Genomic DNA, 6000 nt, shown 5'->3' on the forward strand with positions numbered 1-6000 from the left:
AACATGAGGCATGCCTTTCTACTGCCTTGCTGCTGAGACTGGGCTGCTATTTGGAAAAAAGAAATCAGGAAAAATACATTAGGGAAAAAGCAAGTATTTCTGAAGCAAAGGATAACAAATCAGTACCCTGGAAATGGTCTGCTCTTATAAATTAAATGATTAATGAGAAAGTGCATGTAACGTGGAGCAGGAATCCATTCTGCAGTGAATGCCATCTCCTCCAGGCTCACCATCAAGTGCACTTACATATTCTAATATTTTTGGACAAAGGGTCAGTTTAGGAGAGGGCCAAGGGTGAGGACTCCTTGGAAATTAGACAGGACAGTACATATTTAAATCTCTCACACGTTGCTTTAACCCAGCTAAGTGCCTTCACATAGGTGGAAATCCAACCTCTGCTTCTCATTCTCGTTTTAAAACAGGTCTTCTTAGCTGGATTTGATGATACGAGTGCTAGCAATAGTAGCATGTGTTGTTGTTATTATCAACCTTCATGAAAGGTCTTTTGCCTATCCTTGAAGGCAGTTTAACTGTGAAACTTTCCAGCACTGAAAATGGTGTTGTCTCCATGTCTTGGTTATGTCACGTTCCTGCACTTGTCAGATGATGACCCAGAAGAGGTAGCAGCCGTATCAGACAGTATTCTCAGTCCCCCAGACTCAGCCAGGTATAAGGTTTGACTGGATACTATAAAAGATTTATTGGAAGACATGTTGCTGAGCTGACATCTCTGATCACTTGTGGGAATTCATGGTACAGCATGTCATGTTGTTTCACTGTGCAGGGCTGCTGTTCTCCTGTGCTGGCATCTCACTGCCTCTGTCACTGAGCACTTGCAATCGAGATTTAAGATGTGGATATGCAGTCTAAACCATACTACATCCTATGTGCCTTGCTAGAGGTCGCATTGCTGTGCTCAGTAAGCTCCAGTGAGAGATCCTACTTGGATTCTCAGGCTATAATTAACTAATAATTAATTCGTTAAGAATTTATGTTCTTTTTAGCAAAGTGGAGAAAGTCCTTTTTCATCATCATCTGAGATTTAGTTCTCTTCTTCAATTCAACCAGACAAGGCACTTCCACCAGGATGCTGAGTCACACAATCAAAGATGGTACAACCTTGTCTTTGCAGCAGTAGGTGTGATATAATCTGGGTTTTGAACCCTGAGCTGAAACAGTGCCTGTGACGTACTGACAAGCTGAGTCACTGAGACAGCCACAGGGAGAGAGGCACAGCAAAAACATTCTCCTACCATCCAGTCCAAAGCCCTGACCCTGAAGGGAAACACAGAGAGCTCCTTCCAGCAGCTCCTGTATGAGCTTAAACTTGCTGGTGACAATTATTTTCATTCTTGTAGATAAACTGTGGATATGGCAGAGCAGTATTTGGTATAAATCAGTTCACCAAAACTCAGCCAACTTGTCTCAGGGCTGAAATAAAACTGAAAATATTGTCTTCCATCCCAAATATTTTATTTTTATTTCAGCAGTGCTAAAATAATTCAAATGAGAGCTAGTCTTGACAGCAAAGAAAACAGCTTCTCTTCCAGAGAGAGTGCTCACAGGCTCGGGACAGGCTGACAGGATGTCAAGGAACAGTGAGGAGAAATGCCAAGGGACCTTGCCAGCCACCTGAGGAACAGCAGGCAAGGGCCTGTCCCTGGCTCTGCTGATGTGCCCTGCCCCTCACCAACACTTTGCAATCTGCTCAGTCTTCAGCAGGTCCCAAGGCTGCACCACTGGACAGCCTACATGGGCACCAGGCTCATGGTAAGAGGCTGTGACACCACCATGTGCAGCCATTTGTAGATAACTTTGGATAGTGGGACATTTATGCCCAATGCTGTGGTCTGCTTGTCATAGAAAATGGCAGTTTCCAAGGCAAAATTAGCCCTACAGGGTGTTGTCCAAGACCTTCCCTCCTATATTTCATGGCCTGCCACAGCAGCAGGCTGCGAGGAGGACCCAGCGGGCAGGAGGTGGTGGCTGTTACTGTTCACCACTAAAGCTAGAGGAAGCGTGGGGTTTAGCCTGCCCATCTCTAGCTTAGCCTTTACAGATACTCCAGTCTCATTTAAAACTGACAATCTCAGCATGCTGAGGATGTTCTCAGAGAAAACCCAGGTGACAGCCTCCATTTTGTTCTCTGTAAGTTTGTAATTGCTTCCAGACACAGGCATGGCACTCCTTGTTGCGTCTGTTCAATCAGCATAAAACCACAGTGCTAATATCTGCTTAGGTCCTACCAGTCCCCTCAGTTTTCCAGCTTCTACAGATAAGCAATGGTCTTGTTTGGATCTGTCAGGCTCAAAGTCCTTTCTGCAAAGTTTCCTCAAACATCTCCCTATTTCTTTTGCTCCTCACTGCAGATGGCTTTGGCTAGCTCTTTTCTAATAGGCAAGGAGGTACCATTTCCTCTCCCTCTGAGCTCCTGTCTCCAGAAGTAGATTGAACTGGAAGAAATGAGATTTTTATCCATCTCAAAGCCCTACCACCACCACAAAGTACAAGTGAAAAGGCCTCAAGTCATCATGCCACTATGGTGGAGGAGGTAAGTCTTTACAGTGGAGTTGAAGGAGGAATTGTAGTCCCCACACATGCTGGCAGCTGCAAAATCTCAGCACTGATGAAGTAACATCATTTTGCTTTACTCAGCTCTGCCTGGATGACTGATATGTGATGTACTGTCATCTCTCATCACTGGAGTTAAGAAAAATTTCCATTCTTCCAGCCAGCTGACCTGCACAAGGATGAAGTGACCTACATCCCAGGAGTGCACACTTCTCTCATTTTACAATGGAAGCTGCCTGAAAACCTTCCTTGAAGACCAATATCTGAAATTAGGCAAGGTTATTGTAGGTATGATGTGGCAGAGAGGAAACATGGATCCTCAAAAAGCCCATCCCACAGTGTCAGGTGGCTGTACATCCCCCAAAATGTCACATTCCTGACTCTCCCACCAGCAGTGGTATGTAGGCTATTAACTGTCAGCTCTGGTAAGCTGCTGGGCTGAGGGATGCTGAACAACATCTGATCCAGATCAGCAGGCTAGAGGCTGGCACAGACATGTTTTGTCCACAGACCAAACACTCACAGGAACATACACAGCCAAAAAGCCCTTCCAGAGCTACAGCCCTTCCAGGCTTCCATTTATCATCTTTGTGTATTTTAAGACAGAAACTCTGCCTGAGTCATCTCAGCAGGGTTAATATGAAAGCAGGATGGCAGGGACTCAGGTCATGCCCTCTTGGGCAAGTGGAGAGCTCCTTGAGAAGATCCTGCCTGTGGCTCTGCTCTTACTCACCGGCTCAGCCAGCACAGCTGCCTTGACTTCCCCATGGGAAGCCTTTCCACTGAAAGGAAAAACTCAATGCTTGTTTCCAAATCTCACAGAGCGCAAGATAAATTCATCTGCTGGAAAAAAAGCAGAGATAGAGCGTGCACGTTTTGCAGTCAGCTTTTGCAGGCAACTGGCATCAGTTACACAACTTTGTCCTACCTGCAGCTGCTGCCAGCTGCTGCCATTCCCACATCTGTCCTGGAGGAGGTTGTCTCTCTGCTGTTTGGAGAATGTGGGTACAGGCAGGAGCTTGAGAACAGTCTTGGACTTCAGGAGCTTCACCTGCTTACTGCATAGGGCTGACACACCAGTAAATCACTAAGCCACCTGGCTGTGTTTCTCTTGTGCTGAGCCATGGCAGGAGTAGCATGAAGCTGGGCAAATTCAGCCAACAGCTTCTCAGGGACTTAACTCTTACCTAGAGTCAGTGGTCATGGAATGGCCTACACACACACCCTTTCACCTTCTGGTAGGAAACAAAACAGGAAAATTATCCGTCCTCTCGCCCTGCCTCCCATAAGAACAGGAGTAAGAAGAGCACAGATCCCTGAAGCTTACAGAGAGTGGTTAAATATCATCACTGACAGCTATTCCTGCTCTCCCTCCAGTGTTTCTCCTGCCTAGCAGCACTGATCAAACTGACAATGCTCATATCTCCCATGGGCATATTCTGCAGGAGTTTGATTCCATTGTAAGGTGGGTATCAGCTTCACCCAGCACCACCATTTTGAAGGTGGGACTGCAGGTTCTGTCCTCTGCCTATGCTGTGGAGATGTCCTGAGTCTGACAAACCTGTGCACTCACACAGAGGCAGCAGGAGGATTAGGACAGTTATTTGAGGCCTATGTTAGTTCTCCTGATGCTGAAGGAGCTAGGATCTAGCTAGCAGAGCACAGTGGTTTCCTCAGGCAGCAGAGCAGGCTGTGTTTAGATCCTAGAGATTTGGGTTTTTTTCATTCGTCTTGCAAGTCATATCAAACACTTTGCAACTTATTTCATAAGGTATTCGTGGGAACAGAATCTGACATGCTGTATCTGTCCCTAAAAAGAACATGATCCTACTACAGTGGGAGTTTGAGGGATTAGTTGCAGTTAATTACACAGTGCCTTGAGTAGTATAAGTCTTCCTCATAAACAAGTTGGAAGAGTCACAAGTTAATGACAAATATTTGTTCTCTTTAATTGTGTGTACCAAGGGAGAAGAGCCCAGCTCCCTCCAGCTTTCCTCCTCCATCACTCTGACGGCTTCAACACCACCTGCTCTTAGAGCAAAGTGGGCACAGAAATAAAACCCATGCTGATTTCTGGACCAGGCAACACAAGCTTGTAATGTGAGAACATGCACTTTATTTGTAAGTACCAGTGAGGAACCTTGTTACAGATGGAGTGATGAACTTCACTTGTAACAAAGAAGTATCAATATGTTTGTTAATATAAAACAGTGATTTAACAAAGTTTGATAGTACATGTGACAGTTTAACAAGATTTGATGGCAAGGTACCCTTGATTATTTGCAGCACAGAAAACAGTCAGACAAAACAGTCAAAGAGATTCTCCTATTGTCATGAGGTTCAGAAAGGACCCTGTTGTATTCTAAACTCCTATTTTGAGTGGAGTTTACATGTGGTTGGATCCAGACAATACCAGACTTGGTCAATGATTTATGTCTAAAGGATTACGTGCACAATAAATCCATTTTATCATTTAGCTAAGATTTTCAAGTTTCAGAAAAGCTTAAAGAAAAAAATCTGTTCCTTCCTCCAGGCTGCCTTTCCTGTATATCACTGTTATTCTACCACCCTTCCTCCAGGACACCAATCCTCACAAGGCTTTGGCTGAAATTCCCTGGGAGTCAGGACTAGCCTTACAGGCTCGCACTGCTTCACCTCCACTCCTCAGCTGTCAAAGACCATGAGCACTCTCCTCTGCCTCCCAAGCTCTCCCTAAAATGGCTGGTACTCCCCAGCAGCTCTTCTCCTCCTTGTCCTCCTCCTCCTCATCATGTGTTCACTCCCTTCCTTCATCTGTGAAGACAGATTAAGCCTGTATCTTCTTTGATCAAAGCCTAAAAGTGCTGGATCATCCTGCCCTTCTCTGGTTTGTTCCTCTTAACTAATCAAATAAAAAAGAAGTTTCTGCTCATCTTGTGTAGCTCTCAGATTATGAAAAAACAGTTTCAACACAGCAAATTGGTGTTGTAACACCTCACAGTTAGGACACTGGAAGGACTGACCGGCAGGAGTGATCACCTGCAAATGGAATTTGAAGGCACAGCCCTGGGGCTTCTGACCAAAACACCATGATCCAGAGAGGTGACCAGACATCAGTAAGTACCAGACCCCAGGCTTTCAGGGACCTATGGTGGCAGGGAAACGGTATGAAAAGAAACCCAGAGACTGCTTTTCAATAGCAGTGTCATCCTGCTGAGTGCCACCAGTGTGCTGTCAAGCAGTGTGCATCTCCCAGTGCTGACTGCTATGCTGGAATGGAAGGGAGGGTGTAGTGTGGCCATGCTGGGACCTCCCACATCAGCACACGGTTAGTGTAGTCACATCTCCCTGGCCCACTTCCCCATCCCAGGGTGTCCTACAGCACCCTTCAGATGTGGGACTGGGGGTTGTCATTTACAACCTCTAGGTCTGGGGTTTTTTTAGTGGGTT

This window comes from Pithys albifrons, chromosome 3 (assembly GCF_047495875.1).
Source record: "Pithys albifrons albifrons isolate INPA30051 chromosome 3, PitAlb_v1, whole genome shotgun sequence".
NCBI classification, from domain to species: domain Eukaryota; kingdom Metazoa; phylum Chordata; class Aves; order Passeriformes; family Thamnophilidae; genus Pithys; species Pithys albifrons.